Source organism: Pogona vitticeps, chromosome 11, assembly GCF_051106095.1.
Source record: "Pogona vitticeps strain Pit_001003342236 chromosome 11, PviZW2.1, whole genome shotgun sequence".
In the NCBI taxonomy this organism is placed as follows: domain Eukaryota; kingdom Metazoa; phylum Chordata; class Lepidosauria; order Squamata; family Agamidae; genus Pogona; species Pogona vitticeps.
This window is the reverse complement of record NC_135793.1, coordinates 203,251-222,695: the sequence shown is the minus strand read 5'-3', so window position 1 is coordinate 222,695 and position 19,445 is coordinate 203,251. Positions and strand designations below refer to the sequence as shown.

General features: G+C 56.9%; 1 protein-coding gene across 1 annotated transcript in view; it reads right to left on the bottom strand.

The window, feature by feature from the left end:
* The window catches only part of EFNB1 (ephrin B1), a 51,758-nt gene that overhangs the window by 20,248 nt on the left and 12,065 nt on the right, over positions 1–19,445 (bottom strand). The gene's annotated exons all lie outside the window — the stretch shown is intronic.

Sequence of the window (19,445 nt, the reverse complement as noted above, 5' to 3'; positions counted from 1 at the left end):
TCCCTTAGACCAGGCCGGGGTGGGGGGCCTGGGCCCCTTTCCCAACCCGGCTCATTTTCCAGGATTGCCCCAAGTGAGAACCTTCCAAGTATCAAGCCTCCACTCGGATATGCTGCTGCTGCTGCTGCTGCTGCTGCTAATCCACAAAAATCCCCCTCCCCCGATACGAATGCTCCGAAACCCTAAGGTCTCCAGAACAAGCCTTTTGCAACGATGGCCTGGAAGATGCTTCTGGGTGGAGAAGCCGAGGCCTCAACTTGGGGCTTCCTGGGTGCAAAATGGGTGGGTGCCCCGGGCATCTCCACTGGAACCCCTTCAAATGCCCAGGCCAGGCTTCCCATCACAAAGGGCCGGGGCGGCATCCCTGCTGGGCAAAGAGGAAAATCCTGCGAAAGGGAGAGGATCTCTTTAAAAGGCCCAGAGGAGCCCCTCCCTGCCTTGCGTGCCCCCTGCTTTGAACAGGGTTGTGCTGGGGGGGGGATGAAGAGGGGCCCCTGCTGACAGGGCACCCCTCTCAAGGGCCAGGAGGCCACCGTCATAGAGATGGCTGGGGGGGGGAGGACAGGCCCCACAGAGCCAGAAGGCAGGAGGGCATCATCAAAGGGGAGGCCGGCAGGTACGGGGAGATGATGCCATTATTACAGGGCAATTAGGTGGCTGCCTTTTGGAGCAGCATGAATTAGAGGGAGGGAGCAGGAGGAGCTGACCATCTCCTCAGGTTAAGTAGGGTCATCCTCTGCTCTTGATGAAAGACAACTCGGGAGGAGCAGACATTCATGCAAATTTATCCCGGCTGCAGACCAGCCACAGACGTCCTTGGAGCAGGCTGGGTGGTGCTCTCCTTGAAGGAGTCGGTGGCTGTTCCCTCCCTCTCGGACAGCGGTGGCCTTCCCCCCCCCCCACAGCTCAAGAAGGCCCGGCTGCTGCTCCAGCACCCATTTTATGGCCTCTGGAACAACAGGGCCTAACCCAGGTCTACCCAGGTCTATGCTGCCCCGTCGTCAGGGTCCATCCTGGAAGACACACCTCACCTTGGCAGCTTTCACACAAAGCAGAAGACACACGGACCCTGCACGAAAATAACACCACACAGACACGTGCAAAGGAGCCCGAGGGAATCAGCCGTTCCAAATCCCTAAAACGATTTCATGGATATTTACACCGTCCTCCTTAGCCCAGGTTTGCCAGGTGGGATTAGCGTTCTGCTCCCCCTTCAGAAGAGGCAGGTGGCCTCCGCCTTTCCTGCTGCAAGAACATCTGGAGAGCTCATAGCTGAGGTGAGACAGCTGGAACGGATGCACACAGACGGAGCTGGGGCTGGAAAAATCATGGGATCCCCTGGTTTTTCCAGCCCTGACCATGCTTGTCCAGCCAGCACATCTTGGGGCTCCAGGCTAAGTAAGACACACCCACACCCACACACACACACACACCCACACACACACCCACACACACACACCCAGCGCCGGCGCCAGCAGCCTCTGCATTAGAGAAGAGGAAGAGGAGCTGCTCTCTGAACTAGGAGGGCTGCTGCGAACATGGCCCCTGAGCCCTCCAAACCCAACCCGAACTCAGCCATCAACTGGGCCGGCATGCCTCCGCAGGACGCAACACCCCACCAACAGGTTTGGCGTGAGGCGTTCATCCAGACGACGGAGGTGCCTGCGAAGCACCATCGGGGGCGACACCTGCTGACGCTGAGCAAGCATAAAGCAGGAGGGACAGAAGCCAAGCTGGCCGCCTCGTGATGACTGCCAGCGTTGTGCGGCATCTCAAGCCAGCTGCCAGCCTGCTCCAGCTGGAAACGGCTGCCGCCATCAAGCCCTGCTTTGCACTCCAAGTGCCTCCAACAAGATGAGCCACAACAAAGCCAGCCGTGTGCGGCATCGTTTCCTTCCCTGCTGGCTCCTCCGGCCCAGCCTGCCGCTTCCGAGGCCCTGAAAAAGCTCCCTGGTCCTCAAGCAGCTGCCGAGACAAACCCCTCTGGCTGGCCAGCTCTTGCGCCTCATGTGGGAGGCGAGGCTGATGCCAGGGCTCTAAGGGCAGAAGGGAGCAGGGACTCCTCGCAGGATTCGGCTTAGAGTTAGGGCTGCCCAGCAAGCTGCCCAACAGGAAAAGCAGCCGGAAAAGCAAGGTCCTCCCAGCCTCGGCCGAGCATGCCAGCCCACAGCCGAACCTCCCTGCCTTGCCAGGGTCCTCCGATTCTCCCCTGGGGAAAGGAACTTTCCTCGCCTGCCCTGGGAAGCTGACTCCACAGTTCCTCTGGCCCCACGCCACCTCTTTCAACAAACCGGGCGGTCACCTTACAGTCCCAAACCCCAACAAAGCCAGTGTTGCCCCCACACACACACACACACACACCCCGCCACCTCCACACGCCTTGCCTTCCCTGGCTTGACCAAGGACTGCCAAGGAACGGCCGCCCCTCAAGGCAAAGAAAGAACTCCAGCCCAATCCACCACAAAGGGAGCCTTTCACCAGGGATTGTTGCAAACCACGGGCACCAACCGTGGCCTTCCCTACAAAGAAGCTCCAGAAGCGGAAGCAAAACGGGTCCACTTGGCCCATCTCTGGCAAGAAGGCCACCCCCCACCCAGGAACAGCTCAGGGCCATCCTGGTCTCCGAACCTCCAAGACGACAGAGGCAACAGTGACTCCCCAGCACGTCCACGGTGGTCACTGGGCACCTCCCGCCTGGATTCCTGGGAAAGCCACAGAAGCCATCGGAGAGGTCCAGAGGAAGAAGTGCCCCCCACCCGTGACCCCCTTAAAAGTCTAGGACCAGATCCAGCAGAACTACAGAAGCAGATGAGCTTAGGGCGCCTATTCACATGATTACCCCACAAAGAACAACTTTTTTTTTAAATTTATTTTTTAAATTTGCAAAACAAATACAAGAATACAAAATACTTACTAATGCAATCTAAACCACAGTGCACCCCCATACCCACGGGTCCCTTTGGAGCAATACTTTTAATACGAACCTCTTTTCCAAAATTGTATTCCTTGAAGAACTTTCCAAAAATCCCCCCACCCAGCCCTTTCCAGGAGCCCTTTTCCTCCTTGGCTCCACGGACTCCCCAGAGCAGCAAGGATACTGCCCCCCAGGAGAGGTTAGTAATAGCCACTGGCTACTAATCACATCTCTTGGACGTTTCTAGAAGCTTCCAGGAGGTCCTGCCCAGGGGGAGAGCAATTGTGTGCATTCACAGAGGCCACGAAGAAGAAACTCCCGCTGCTTATGGGGCGACAAGGCATCTCCTTCATCTTCCCCACACACAGGGGAACAGGTGAACACGTCGACCTCTCTGAGAGCCTTTTCCACGGCCACCTCCGTGGGACCTGCTCTCCAGCTCCACCGTGAGCCAGTGGGGTGGCACAGCCAGTTGGCCAAGCGCCCAGGGGGTTGGGGTGAGAATCCTAGACCCCTTCCTCCCCAGCAAGCTCCCTTCTGGTTCCACATGGAGTGGGGTGGAGAGGTCAGGGGGAGGGGGGGCTTCGGTCCCCTGTGCCTGCCAGCCACTTTTTTTTAACTTTGGCCCTCCCAGCACCCTGCAGGGGTGCAAAAGCGAGCGACATCCAAACAAACGAAACACGATGGCCGACACCTCATCACGTGCATCTCGGAGGCCTTTCTAACAGAGACAGAAAGGGCCACGACACGCACGGACGTCTGGCCTCGGACCCCCTGCCTAGGAAGGGAGGCCCCCTTCGCCTGTGCCAGGCACCCGCTTTGCCTCAGCCCAGCTTCAGGGACAAAAGGCCACTTCTCCAGAGGAAGGAGCCGGAGGAGACTTTGCCACCGGTCCCCACGCGCATGCCTTTCGCCCAGAAGCAACGTTAATCTTGTGCAAAGGCAGTCGGGCTACAAAAGGGAGAGGGCGAGGACCATCCACGCGGCCTTTGCCACCTTCCGCTTTTCCCAGGTTTCTGTGGAATCTCTCCTGGGGAAGGAGTGAACATGTGTTTCCAGAAGGTCCCTCAAGGACCAGGACACAGCAAACAGTCTCACTTTCAAGTCCTCAAAAAAGGTAAACACACACACGCACACAACCTCATTCTTCCTCTCCTCTCCATCCGGTTACTGTTGCTGCTAAAAACCAGCAGCTCCCCCTTTCAGCCCCAAACTCTGAGGCCTCCTTTGTTCCGGGCCAAGGGATAAAGCCTCAGCAGGCCCTCCAGCCGGCCCACCACCGCCGCCCGCCCTCCATGGCCGCTGAGAGACAAAGGAGAACTCTCTCCCCCCCCCCGAACTCTCTCCCCGCCTCTTCTTGGGGGAGCCCTCCCGCCCCACATGGGAGCCCCTTTGCTCAGAGAGGTCTTTGCTGCTCCCCCCTCCCCGCCCGTCCTCCTCCTCCTCCTCCATCATCCTCGGTGGGCAGACAGGTTCCTCAGGAGCGATCAGGTGGCTGCATCCCGTTTCCTCATTGTTTCAAGAGGTGTTTTCTGCTGGGAAAGGTGAAAAGGGTCCTTGTGAGGCTTGTAAACTGATGCCAGCAAGTTGGGTAAACAAGGAGGGCTCTGTTGGCCGTGGGCCTCGGGAGATGCAGGAAGAGATGCCCCCACCCTGCCGGAAATAAAAGGAAAATAAAGAGCAGCTCCTCTTCCAAAGCCAGGAAGGGGGGGAGGCTGGTCACAGATCCTGCGGGTTGGAAGGCAGGCTTACGAAGCCCTACCCCACCCACCCCACACACCCCCACCCCTCTCCCTGGGCCCTGGGCACACCAGAGCCATCTAAGGGCCTGCTGAAAAGGATGGGGAGGATGGGGGGGCACACAGCTGCTGCTGCTGCTGCTGCAGAGGAGCCCAACAGACACTAGGTAGGGCCTGCAGGCTGAGCCTTGAGTGGGGACTGCTAGAGAACACAAGGTCCAAGGGAGGGGGGGGCAACTACATGGAAGAAGCACCCCCCGCTTGGTGAAACGTTAGGAAGAACAACCTTCACAATATGGCCAAAGAGCCTGAAAACCCCACAACAAGCAACCTACATGTCCCTTTCCTGCTCCCTGGAGGGGTCTTTTTTATTAGAAAATAATCTTTACTGTGGGTGAGTGTGCCCCTGTACACCCACCTCTAAGCCAACGTGGTTCAAGTGTTCTGTTAAGATACCATCAGGATCCAACCCTTTGGCCCTGCTGTCTCCAGCTGCACAACCCCTTGCTTCTTGTCCCCCACCTGGGGAGGGAGGGACGGGCTGTCCTTTGTCCCTCACCTGGACAGCCCCTGGTGCCTCCCTAAACAGGCAGAGCTAACAGGGACACCTGCGGCCCCTGCGCCTGACCCTTCTGGAGAAAAAGGCTGGTCTGTGGGGCGGCCAGTGGGTGAATTAAAGACGGACCACCAAACACCCTCTGCCACCTGGCCAGAGCAGGAGGTCTGGGGAACCTGAAAGGCTCCTGCCCTCTTCTGGGATGGCTGAGCTGGCCTCAATAAAGAGATCGCCCTGCTCCAGAATGGAGAGACAAAGGCATCCTCCAAAGAACAAGGTCGTGAATGGCGGGGGGGGGGGTGGCTCTTTGGTTCCCACCCGCCAGAGGTTTCTGCTGGGTTTCCTCCCCGCCTGCCCTGCTTGCTGTCAGAGGGGGACTCACTTGGTCCTACTTTGATGGGGGGGGGAGGATAAAATAAAATATTAAGGTGCTAACAAGTCCTAGGCGACAATTACCCAGCAGGTGTTCATGGGCTTGCAATCAACCCATGAACATTAACCAGGCCCATTACCATAGCGGGGGGGGGGGGGGGAGAGCAGAGCCATCTAGAGAGGGAGCCAGGAGGCCAAAGCAAAGAGGCCTCTCCCAGCTGGTCCAGTGGGGAGACAAACACCCCCAACCCCACCCCAGGAGCAGCCCCATATTTTATACTTCACTGCAGGTTGCCTCTATGCCACCCTTTGGCTGCTTCCTGGCAAGCCCTAATCCACCCACCTACCCTGAACACCCCCCAGCATCCTTAGGTGTCTGCATACAAAGAAGGGTCAAAACAGCTCCACACACACACACACACACACACACACACACACACACACACACACAGAGGGAAGCACACGGGGATTAATTCTGAAATGCCAGGAAGTGACCTTCAAATTGTTCTTCCAAGGAACCATCATCAACATCCATACCAGCTCCTCCCGTACTGATACACGCCTTGGCCATGTGTAGTTACCCCACATGGACACGGAGGATGATCCCAGAGTCACCAGCAAAACGCTGCCCCCATGGTGCAGGTGCCCCGTCCCTTGCGGCCCCTGTGCCACCCGGACGGTGCCAGGCAGGCTGGCGCCTTCCTTAGTCTTCTAGGACGGTGCACAACATAGCGCCCCTTCAGGTTGTGCCCCTTGATGGCGTGATCACCACCAGGAATCCCCTTGCAACCCCCTTTGCCCTCACAGACCCACCACCACCACCACTGGCCAAAAGGGAGGCAAACCCTCCCCAGCCCCCCCCTCCCCAAGCGGCTGGGGGAGCTGGATGGCCAGAACTAGGAGCAGCCTTCATGCTCCAGCGGTGGGGGTGGGTGGGTGGGTGGCTCCTGTACAGGAGCAGCAGCTTCCCTACAGGTTTAGCTGGGGCACTCCATCTCTCCCCCCCCCTCCGGCCGCCCCATTCCTCTCCGTCTTGAGCTTAGAAACCACATTTGACTCAAGTGTGGAGAACCCTTCCAAGATGGCGGAGGGCGCCAAGCTCTCCTCTGCCCTGGTGCACCCCTAAGGCAGCCCACGCCAGCTCCTCAATGGCCAGGGGTTAAAAGGCCCCCATTAATAAAGTCGGAGAGATAAGCAGTGGCTGGAGAGCTTTTGTGGGCCACCCCCCCTCGGCTCCCTTCCACTCGACCCCTGGGCCTCCTGCCTCCCCCCTCATAGACACGTTTTTGGTTTTAATGAGGCCCATTCAAACCCCCAAAAGACAAAAGGGCCCTTCTAGCTTCTAAATGGATTTACACGATGCATCAATGAGGCATCAGCAGGTTGCTTTGGAAACCTGGGCTCCCACCACCACTGCCCCCCCCACACAACAACTCAGCCCCCCCCCCTTCCTCCTAGGCTTAGGCACAAAACAACTTTGGAATTTGGAAACCTCCCCAGATAAAACCTTACCCCACAGTTCTCTCCCTCCCCTGTCTTGTTCCCTCTTTGCTCTCCCCCCCCCACTCCAAACAGCTGCCATGCTGTAACTTCATTAAACCAACAATGCCATCCCAACTGCTTGGTGGGGGGGGGGGGTCTGTACATTCAAAGAAGCCTTTTTAAAAGAAGTTAAAATGTACTAGGACCCCAATCCTCTCCCACTCCATCCCCAGCCCAGGAAAAGAAAGGGGGAGCAGTGGAAAATGAAGATGGGGGGGGGTAAGGAAGGGGAAAGGCAAGGGTCGGGGGGGGGTGTTGCAGCCACTCCAAGAAGAAGGGACAAACAGACAGAGTGACCCACACTCACCCTTGGCAGTTCTCCTGATGGGAGGGAGTCCCTTATGGGTCCCCTCAGGCCTTCCGGCCTCTTTTTTCCCACTCACTTGCTCGCTCTCTCAGCCTCCTCACCCACAGGCCTTCCTGACTCACAAAACACCCCCACCTGATCCGCCAGTTGCACAAGACAAGACACGTGTCTGCATCCGGCGTCTCCCCAGTTGCCCACACAAGGCACGTCTTCCCTCACCTCAGCCCATTCGCTGAAGCTATTCCAGCCCCAACCACCATTGTATTTCTTATCAGAAAAATCTGATGCTTCCTCTAGAGAAGAGACCCTCCTCCTCCTCCTCCTCCTCCTCTCGGCTCCAGAGCTTGTGCAGAATCGGGCATCTTGTGTCCACAGAGCACCCTTGACATTTTTATGGCATAACAAGCCACGAACAAGCCCCGCCATTGCCCAAGTTGCCCAAGCCAGGTGATCGTTTTTTGAAAGGAAAGGAAAGAAAGCCCAACTGTGATGAAGAGCAGATCTCATCATCATCATCATCTTCTAAGGTAGCAACGGCAACACCCTGGGTGCCACCTTGCTTGCACTCTGACTTACAAGGCCCAGGTAAGGAGCCCGAAGCAGCCGTCATGCCAAGAGCGCTATGTGGCTGGACCAGCCCGGGCACCCCGCAGCCGCCGGAGGCCTCGGGGATGATGTCTTCTGCACAATCACATCCCTCGCCTTGACAAATCCCAACATCTCTCTCCAGAAACCAGCTGCACAGCCCCATCAAAGAGGGCGGGGGGGGCAGGGTCCGCTTTCCAACACAGAACCAGCAGAAAGCATGGTGTGCGGTCTTCAGAAGCCATGAGACCCTGCCGCCTCCATGCCAACAGCTCTAGAGACCCTCAGCCCAAGGAAAGCCCTTTGCTTGCAGGCTTCTTCAGGCACCTGCCAGGGTCACGAGGATGACAACTAATGAAATCCTGGGCCAGCCAGAAAGCTTAAGAGAAAATCACCTGGCATGTTTTTTAAAAAGGGTGTTCTTTATCATCATGTCTCTTACGCACAGAGAGAGAGAGAGAGAGAGAGAGAAAGAATTTAGGTAACCAGCCTGTTTCAGAGAGCGCCAGCTGCAAGAGGTGTGTTTCAGCAAGCAGGACCAAAACAAAGAAATAACAACAAAGACAAGCAAGAAACCAACAAGGCCTCAGGGTGCCTTTCGGACCACCAGGCTTTTTCCAGCTCTGTATTCCCCCCCACCACCGTGCACAGAAAATGCTGGATTAGATCAAGCTCTGGCAGGAACCAACTTTGGGGCTTCTCTCTCCCTGCCCTCTAGTCTGACTCCCGGACTCCACATGTCTGTCTCTCCATCATTGCAGGATGATGGCCCTGTTGCCGTCCTCCTGTCTAAAAAGGTGCAATGGGTTCACAGGCCAAGGAAGTAGCAAGCGAGCGCAACAGTCCTCTAACACAGCCCATCCTGGCTGCCACTGGCAATGAGCCATTCCTTCCCTCCCTCTCCCCCCCCCCCCACACGCCTCCCTCTGAGCTGCTTCCTTCACAGACCCACAGGGCAGGGGAGCCTCTCCCTTTGGCTCAAGAGTTACGCCCATCCATAGCCCCAAGGACCCCCTGGTGCTGTCCCCTGGAGCCCAGGCAATTCAAAGAGCGAATGCCAGAGACATCCCAGCTTGTGCTCTGGAGGGGCTCAAACACCGCGGGAGCCTCCACGGCAGCTTCCAGGCTGCAGCGAGGTGGGCACAAAACGAGTCCCTGAGCCTTCTCAGCACATGCCAGACGCCCTGCGGGTGGAGACCATTTCTCCTGCATGGCATGAAGCAAGAGGGACCTCCCTTCACCCACTCTGAGAACTTACTTACTTACTTACTTACTTACTTACTTACTTACTTACTTACTTACTTACTTACTTACTTACTTACTTACTTACTTACTTACTTACTTACTTACTTACTTACTTACTTACTTACTTACTTACTTACTTACTATATTTTTACCCTTCCTTTCCCCCTAAGAAAGGACCCAAGGGGGGTGACATTATCGAAGTACAATATTTAAGAACAAAACAATGAATATATAAAGGAGGTGCACATCATTAAGGTAATATTTAAAGCTAAAAATTTGAAGTGGAGATATATTTTCTAAAAAAACACAAGCAAAGAGTACTATGAAAAATGCGAAGCACAAGCAAGACTAAAAACCGCAGTCAAAGCAGATGCTTGGTGAGTCATGCCAAGGGAGGGAGGCTGCCATTACGAAAAAGCAGGAGCAGCTTCTCCATCCCCTTGCACAACCTTGGGCAAAGGCATGAGTAAACAGGGCTAAACAGGGCTTCACACCCACCATTTCTACCACACAGGGAGGCAGGTGAAGTCACCTCATCAGTAAGCAGCCCGACCCGAAGGGGAGAAAGAAAAAACGACACTAGGAGCCTGCAGGCTGGCCAGCCTCCATTGGGATGCCTCAGAAGACATGAGGCCTGGTCTATGTGCCGGAGCCCGTTTTTTCCACCCCCTGAATAACGAGGCCTATTCTCCCTTCTGTCTCTCCAAACCCCACCCCAACAGTCACCCCCTTCCTCAACCTCTAGGTGACCCCCCCCCCAGAACGATTGCCAATTCTGACAGATCGCTTTCTTTAGGAGCTCTCCTTCTGGGGGGGGTGGAGAGAGATCTGCAAGGATGCGTTCACTGGTAGGAAGCTGCACTTGATCATCGGGGGGGGGGGAGGGCGTGGGGGAGAGAGTGGTTTCTTCATCTCATTGAAGGGGCAAAAAGAATCCTCAGCCAATCTGCAGATGACACCAAGTTAGGAGAGACTGCCAAAAAGGAGGATAAAAGGGCCTTGACAGCTGCCTGATTCAAAACGTTTTCTGCAAGAGAAATACACATGCAGGAAAAGTCTTTCAACATAAATGTGGCTTTTCTGCTTCAGGGCAACCTCTGGAGGCAAAGGGGGTGGTCGGTGGGAGCATATATAGGCCAATGACTCCAACTTCATCAAAACACTGGAGCAGTTGCTTCTTCAGCTGAATCTGAAATGTCTGACATTTTTTTATTCCTCAAAGTGCAGGATTATCTACACAAATAAAACTCAGAGAGATAGCGTTTGCTGTCTCCCCAAGATCATGAAAGCCAGAAAAAGATTAAATACATTACACAAAAAAGGCTGGCAGAGCCTTTTTCCCCTTGCCTAAGTCACTTAATATAAAACGGAAGCCTTGGAGTTTTCAAAAGCCGGTCAATCCTCTTTTTCCCACTGATTTCCAGGCACCACACTCCCAGGTGTGAACCAGCGCATCAGACGGAGACCCACACGTGGTGGAGAGCTGCCCAGACACACCCTCCTCGCCTGACAGATCCAGGCAGATCCAAATTCCACTGTGGACGGCATTGCACCGGAAACAAGCCCGAGGCTAATTCCTACCAAGGGCTGAGCAGGTCTGACAGATGCAACAAGGCAGAATTCCCAGGCCCGCTTCTTCCCATCATCATTCCACAAGTAGGTCACATCCTCAGGGTAGGAGGGAGCCTTTGCTCTCAGAGAGAGAGAGAGAGAGAGAGAGGATACCCGGCTGCAGCCAAAGGCCCCTCCCTCTCAATCCTTACACTCGGGTGGCTTGTCAAAGGAAACCTCCATGGAAGTGGAAAATGAGGATGGTGGCGCTCCCACGGAGGCCCAGGAATGGCATTAATCGCTATTAAGAACACATTTACAGGTGCCAATTTGGGGATGGGGGGGGGGAAATTAAACCAAGCCCTTCCCGCAGGCCACAGGGACTATGTCCAATCGCACAGCTGCCCTGCGCTTGCACCTTTCAAAAGCCAGGCGAGTCCTGGCTACATTTGTGTGGACGGCCCCCCCACCCGATCTTGGTCGAGGGCAGCCTTCCCTGTAGGGAAGGTGGCCTGCGTTCCCTTGCAGAGGAACCTCGGGGGTGGGGGGAGGGGGCTCCTGCAAAGCTGGGCAAGCCTGCCCGAGAGGGTCTGAGGTTTCCCCGCCCAAGCCTGGCCACGAGGCACCCCTGAGAAACAAGAAAAAACACCCCATATATAAGGGGGTGGGTGGGTTTCCCCTGCCCTTTGCCCCTCCATCCTCCCCAGAAAGCCCAGGGAGGGGGAAAAGGCAGCCGCCCTTCAGGCGGCCCAAACTCTCTCCAGCCACCCCACGGCCTGACGCCCATTAAACCTTCGAGGTTGGTAGCCACTTTCCGGCAGAGAGTCTGAGACCAGCCCCTGACGCAACACACGGCAACGCAACGCACGCACTGGGTGGGCAGGGCAAGCCCGGCTCCGGTGGGAAAACCTCCCTTTCTTCCCCAGGGATTCCTGGGGCTGGTTGGGTGCGTTCAGGGTGTGGGGAGCACTTCAGGTTGGGCTGCGAAGCACCCTTTGATCTCCCCATATTGGGTGGATGCATGCACGCACGCAGGCAAGACCTATTTTCACACACACACACAGAGAGAGAGAGAGAGAGAGAGAGAGAGAAAGCAAAAAGAAATTAACAGTCGTGAGACTTTTCTGTTTGTGGCAAGGAAAAAAACCTCCTGGAGAACAGGGGAAAGAAGACACCTTCTGCGAATGACAACAGGCTGAAAAAGACAACGTGACACACACACACACACACACACACACACACACACACACACACACTTTAGCACAAGCCTCCCAGGGCAGAACCCACTTTCATTTGGGGGAGGCATGTCTCATTCCCCCCCCTCCACCTTCTCACCCCCAGGGAAGCCTTTACAGAGGGATGGTGCTCAGTCAGAGGACTCGGGATAAGAAGCCTGGACGCAACCAAAACTGCACGGAGGAAACGTCTGAGGCCAGCCTCTTCCTGCCCAACCAATGCTGCTGCCTGAGGTTCTTCAGCTGGAGAGTTGCCATCATCCTGCCTCTCTTTTCCTGTTTTGTCAGTCCTGCTGGGACCTTTCAGCAGGGCAGCAGGGAAAGGAAAGGACCTGAACGGAGGCCCAGCGATCTCTCTGCACGGGCCCAGTTCGATCCCCATGAGCGACTGCAGGGCGACACGGGTGACGCAGAGGTGACGCATCTTCCAAACTGGGGTCCACACACCCGAGACCCCTTCAGGTGGAGTTCCCTGCCCAGCACAAGGATGAGGTGGAGTGCTGCTCTGACGGGAGGACGGGAGCGTTCTGGAGCCCCCTCCAGAAAAATCCATGTGAAGGAACGCATGCCACCTGTCCGGCCGGGGATACGGCCCCCCCCACACACACACCGCAGGCAGAGCACATGCTTCCCCACCCCCAAGGAATGCACCAAATTGAGAGCAGCACTCCAGGCCCCCCCCACCCCCTTCCAGCAGCTGCAGGGCTAATTTCCTGGTCTGGCTGCCATGAAGGAAGGCTAATGAGCCACCATTGTCTGCCTCACATTCCCAACTTCCATTTGTTAAGTGTGCAAACCCCAGGCCCCCTCCCTCCCCCCTTGGGAAGCTAATTATTTTCAGAGAAAATAAAGAGCCACCGCCATATCCCCCCCCCCCCTGCTGGAAACCCATTGTTCAGGCGCTGACCGGCCTGGGTGCTGCTGCGACAGGTGCAGGATCCTCCACCAGCCCCCTACCCAAGATGCCAATGCAACCCTCAGCTTGAAATGGGGAGGGGGGGTGGAGTTGTTGTGCTACCCCCTCCTCAGGAAGGCACACAAGCTGACCCGGCTTCTGCCCAGGTGACTCCTCACCTTGGGATGCAGGCAGAGATTCAGAGAGGGGGGAAGGCACTGCCGGTCGGGTCCCTCAGAGCCCCCCCACCCCCACCCCCACCCCCACCCCCACCCAGGGCGGGCCGATGGGTCCCTCTCTCCCAGAGTGCCCTCCCTCTGCTGGGAATGAGGCAAGGTGCCATTCAAACAGGACAGGGTGGGAAAGGGTTGGGGGGCGGAGAGAGAGAGGCTTTGTGTACAGCCAGGGGTTTTCTTCATGGGGGGGCACTGGGGTGAGGGGAAGAGGGCCTGACCAGAACTGAGGGACAGCTGAATAAAACCACACCGGGTGGGGGGTTGGGCGGATCTGAATGGCAACCTGGGGCTTTAATTGGCATTCTCAGGGAAAGAAACAAGGGGTTGCAGGGAGGGGGGGGTAGAGCGGGGCTGGACGGCACAGGGAGGAGGGTGTTGCTGCCCCCTCTCCACCCCAGCCATAGGAGCCATGCCGCATGCCCTGTGTTGGGTGATGCCCTCTCCCCGTGAGGCACGCCCCCCCCGGCACAAAGGTCACCAGGGCTTCCCAAAGAGGCCACTGGCCAACCCCAGGGGGAAGCAGGTGACCACCGCCAGCCACACCGCCCTTCGGACACTCCTGTTGCCCAGCCCGGCCCTCTTTCGAACCCGCATCCCCATTGCCCCATTGCTAACCCGCAAACAGCCTGGTCCCCTCCGGCCACCTGCACAGGATCCACACAACCACCCGCAAGAGCCTGGAGGAGGCTTGGCTGCTTTGAGAAGGGAGGCCCGGCAGGCTGTGGTGCGGGGGAGGGGAGGGGAGGGGAGGCAGGCCCCCTTCCTCTCCCTCCCCGTTCCCAAAGGGTTCGTCCCCCCCCCTCCAAGGGTGGGGTTAAGAGAGGCCTCCTGCTCTTTCAAGAGAACCCCACCTTCTCTTTCTCCTCCTCTCTCTCATTCATGCATTCATACACACACACACACACCCTTCTGGCTCCCGCCTGCATGCAAGTTCTCTTGCAGGATCTCAGCCACAGCAAACCTCCCTCTGCCAGGCCTTCCCCCCCCCCACCCTCCAAACAGGAATTTGAAGGCACAGATTCCTCTGGAAAGGCCGGCAGAAGGAGATCGGGTTCCCGGCTTGGCCTCCTCGCCCCTCTCCTCTCCTGCGCTTAGGCCTGAGACAGCCCAGCCGGGGCGGCGGTCAACCGGCTTCGTCCCTCCCTCACTTCATTCTTGAGGATGGAGAGAGGGTTGCGGGGGGGGGGCTTGATCCAGGAGGGCTCCAATTTCCCCCTTGACCCCTTGCAGCTAAGAAGAGGGAAGAGAGAGAGAGAGAGCAGCTCTGGCTTCCAAAGCAAAGAATTACTTTGGCACCTGGAGCTGCGGCTGGCCGAGCGAAAGAGCGAGCGAGCGAGCGAGCACTCCCCTCTGGAAGCGGAGGGGCGGGAAGGGCAGGAAGAACCAGAGAGGGAGTCTTCCTCGTTAAGCCACACAGATTTGGACGAATCCCAAACGAGGACGGAGCAGAGGAAAACCACAATCTATGGAGAATGACCAGGATTACCCTGGTCGGGAGAAGCAGCACAGGTTCCCTCAGCTTTCCCCCCTTAAGCAGAAGCCTCCCTCACATTCTCTTTCTCATACACACACATACACACACACACACACACACACACACACACACACACTTAATCAGGACCAGGAAAGGCCCAGGCGCTCGGCCACCCTCGTATCACAGCACACCCGACAGCTGCCCAGCCCTCCAGAGAACCTTTTCCCCACCCGTCCTTTCCCAAATTTTCAGAACTTTGGCACATGGGTTTCATCGGCCGGCCGGCCACTGGCCAAAAGGGAGCTCTGTCCACCTGAGGGCCCTTTGGCTCTCAAAACCAACGACTAGGACAACGGCCAAAGCCGAAGTCCAGCAGCCAAAATGGAAGCCCGACAGCAAGTGGCAAAGTCACAGCAGAGAGAAGGCCCCGGTTTTCCTCAGAGGAGTCGAGGGCACCTGCTCTCAAGCCGCTGCCCCAAGAGACACCCCCACCTTAACCAGTCCTGAGGACGCCACACACCTTCCGATGGCTTTCACAAGAAACCGTTGCTAGCAACAATGACACCCCCGCCGCCCAGAACGTGGTCTCAGAAGACTCTCGGGGACCACCTCTGTCACCCCAGGGACAAGGGGGCTGAAGGGAGCGCCCGGGAACAGTCGGCGCAGCACATGGGCCAACCGCAGAAGCCTTCCGTGTTCTGGCATGCTCCCCCCTCCAAAAAAATGGGGAAAGAAACCAAAACACAGCCACCATCTTTTGCTGGGAGAGGAACAAAGAGTCAAGGGGGGTTGCTGACCATTGTGGCAAGGACACCCCAGGGATCATCATCATCATCATCATCATCACAGAGCTTCCTGCCTGCTTGTTCTTCTCCCCAGCACAGATAACTGAACAATTAACCTCCAGAGCGAGAGGCTCTGGGACTCTCCAGGATGGGGGAGGTGGGGAGGGAAGGGGAGAAGGGTCCCCGAGCACCACCACCACCACCCCCAGGAAGTTACTCCTAACAGCCCACATCAACTTTTGGCCTTGAAAACGAGGCTTTTGGGCCAAGGTGGCAAAGGCATCAAGTTATTATTTTAATAACGCCAGCGATGGATATATAGAGGTTCGTCAGGCTTGATGTGCATGTTGTGCTTTTGAAGGCAGGGCAAAAGCACAACGCCCTTGGCCTCTGGGACCCTTTGTCCAAGGACAGCCGGGGACCCGAGGTTGGGAACCAGAGGCCGCCTGAACTGGCTGGGCCCACACCAGCCCTGGCAATGAGACCCCAAACAGAGGAGAGGCCCCACTTACAGCAGGCAAAGGCAGGCTCAGCAGGCCAGGTGTCCCCACCTCCCCTTCTCCCTGAGCCTTAAACCGGCCGAGCACAGAGTTCAGAGCCCTTTCCAAGAGGCTCTCTTAGGCTGAAGCACAGGACCTGGGCAAGAAGAGGCAGGGGCAGGAAACTCCGGCTCCCATTTAGCCGTCTCAGCCAAACCACCCATAAATGCAGCCGAGAAGGGCAGTCAAAGGAAAACAGCCGCACCAGGAAAGGCTCATGAAAACCTGCCACTGGCCTTCAGGGGAATCCTGCTCCTCCTCCTCCTCCTCCTTCCCCAGCCCGCTTGAGCACAGAAGCAGCTTTCATCCACCATTCCCTCATCGAAAGTCTGAAAATATGCAGGCAGTAAATTTCTCAAGTGCTGGCAAACTCAGGAGTAGCAACAGCGGCCACTGGAGGAGAACACACCAGCCTGGGCTCCAGGACAGGATAGTACCAGCAGAAGCCTGGGAAAGCTGGCAGTGAGCTAGCTAGGGGGGTTTGAAGGGAATCACGAGGAGGAAAGAGGTATTTAGCGAAAAAGGAGAGCCAGTCTGCCAGGCAAGAAAGAGGAAGGCCTCACCCACTCTTCTCTCATTACAAGTAAGCACCTGACGGGGGGGTGGTGGTCCTCCCCACAGGGACAAAACCTGTCCTCAGAAGTGGATTATGAACACCAGCAGGCATCCCGGGCACACACAGGCAACAGTGGAGTGACAGACAGACAGAAACCTTTACTGGCATAGTGGACAAAAATAAAACACACACTAAGATGCAAATAAAACATTCAGCAGCTAACATCTGGCAGGGAACAGCCAAATGACACCGTTAGGGCTTGGCATTCTGCGACAGCACGATGGGTCACCTCCGCATGACGCAGTGGATGTATCTGGCTGTGATCAGGGTAAGTTTTTTAGCAGTGCCACCTAGGAGGGGTCGAACTTTTCTCGGGTCGCCTCATCCAGAATGGAAGGAAAGGAGTGCTCAGATCAGACAGGCGGATATCCTTATACAGTGATACAGCAAAAACCACATATGCTGCAAGGATTCAACCACTCCCTGACCCCAAGGGCGGCCTCATCAGTTCCATGGGATGGCAGTCAGCAGCACCAGTGAGATGTGGACGGGGCTAAGGATTTGGTTCCAGAGGGAAGCCTTCCAACAGCAGGACAAGGGCGAGAACTGCCCAGATCTTCCTGCCAAAGGCCAACGAAGGGGCTTTGGAAGCCTGGCAGGGGAACAAGCACAGCACGACAGCTCTCCCAGCACGACGACAGCTCTCCCCAGAGGCCTAAAGGAGACTGAGCTAAAGCCAGGACCAGCACTCTGGCATCAGGGTTTGGCCCCCTGCCCCACCTTCATTCATATGGCGAGGGGTTTAAGCTCTTGTCTGCTGGCTAAAGGCCTTTGCCCTCAGTCCGGACTGCCTCCCACAACCAGCTGGCCTTCCATTTTGGCCAGCAAGGGATGCAAACCATGGAGGCCAGTTTCTCTCTTCTTGATGGGTCGCGAGACCAAAAGAGCCGGGGGGGGGGGGTCCAGCCACCCCAAGCACCCTCCTTACGGCCACCCTTTGGGGTTTATCAGCCCCAAATCCAAGCTGGACACAACGGAGGGAGGGAGTGCAAACACACCTTCTCCCCCCTGCCCTTTGGTGGCCCCCCCTTCCCAAATCAGCCGGCCAAGAGGGAGCCTCCTCAGCATCAGAACTGGGCCCACCACCATGTGGTCCATGTGGGGGCAGCTGGGGGAGGCGGGAGAGCACCCTGTCGCACACTCTGCCACATACTCCGCCATAGCAAAGGAAAAGCGCCAGCACCCCTTAAGCTCCCTCTGCCTGACGCGGCCACATCTATTTTTAACGTCACACATTACTTCTCCCTGCCTGGCTCTTCAGTGGCTCTCAGGGCAGAGGGGGGGGCAGAGAATAGGATCATTGAGTTTGTGTGAGACAGAAAAGGAGTCAAGACTCCCCACTGAGGGCGAAAAACGTCAGGCTCTGGATTTCTGCACCTCGGCTATGCCTTCCCTGCGTGCCTGCCCCCCCCCCCGTGCCCTTTGTTTGTTACCAGCAACTGCCCCGGCCACGGCACAAAACCAAGACGGTGGGGAGCGAAAGACACCCCCCCCCACCTGGGGCCCTTGGGATTCCCTGCTCTTGAATTATGATGGCCAGCGAGAGCCCCTCTCTCCTGCACCCAGAAAGATCTGCTTATGCGCTTGGGCTCACATGCCAGCACACCAGCCAACACATGGAGGGTTCAGATGGGGGGGGTCCCTTCAAGGTCAAATGCCACAGCCCTATAAGACAAATGGAGCCAAGCCGGGAGGAGTGGGAGGAGGAGGAGGAGGAGAACAAGGGGACGGGGCAAGAAGGTGGAGAGGTGTTTCCACCAGGTGGCTCTGAACCACCTAAGACCTCTTGGAAGGCTGGGAAATAAAAGCATTCGCTTGGCGGCAGGTTAGCTGGGGCCTTTGGAGTTGCAAATGGCAAAAAAGGAGGTCAGTGGTGAGAGCACTGGAGACGCGCAGGTGACGGTGGTAGTGTTCGTGAGCAGAACCATTCTTCAAGGGCAACAGCTACCCCCTTCAGCTGATTAACGAAAACACCAACGAGCCGGCATTGCAGTGTTCTAGAACACACACACAGCAGAACGAGCCGCTCGAGAACCCAGGGACAGTGGGCAGGGCAGCAGTCGGGGGGGCATCGTTACCTGGTGCGGAAGAGAGGATGCTAGCACACAGGGTTGTCCGGGGGGGGGGGGCTGTTGCCTCGCCACCTGCCAATGCAGAGCGGTGCAAGAATTTAGCTGGGGCTGATTCCATGGCCTCCCACTTCAGTAACATCAGAGCAGCCAAGACAATACAGTTAAAAACGTGATGCTGCCATTTGCAGACTCCATAGAGATGTGACACCCTCTCTGCGCATCTAAAACTGCAGTCCTGGAGACCCCTGGGCTACAGCCCTGCCGCCTCAGCCAGCTCTGATCAGAGATGGCAGCCAAATACACTGGCCAGCGTGTGTGTGTGTGTGTGTGTTTGTGAGTGTGAGTGAGTGAGAGAGATGGCCCCTGTGCAAGATCAGTCACTGCACCCATCAACTGGAACCGTCCCAGTGGAGCATGTTCTCCTCCCCAAGCAGCCATGATGCTCTGCAGAAAAAGCCGATGGCCTCACAGGACATCCGCCCAAGTGCCCCCCCCCAGCTTCAGAGAGCCCCTGCCTCCCTCATCCTCTGCCTGCCAGCCAGACTGTGAGGCCACGATCCGCTCCTCCAGGCGCAGGCCTGGGCCTGTCTTCCTCCTGGACAGGAGGCTCCTATGCCCCACCCTCTACAGCGCCCCCAAAGGGAACGTCTGTGCTGACCGAGGCGTCCAGTGGGAACAGCTTGAAGGCAGAGTTTAATTCTTATTGCTTCTTCTGAAATAAGAATTGGCCTTGGTCCAGCACACACACACACACCCCAAAAAATTCCAGGGCTGGTCCTGCA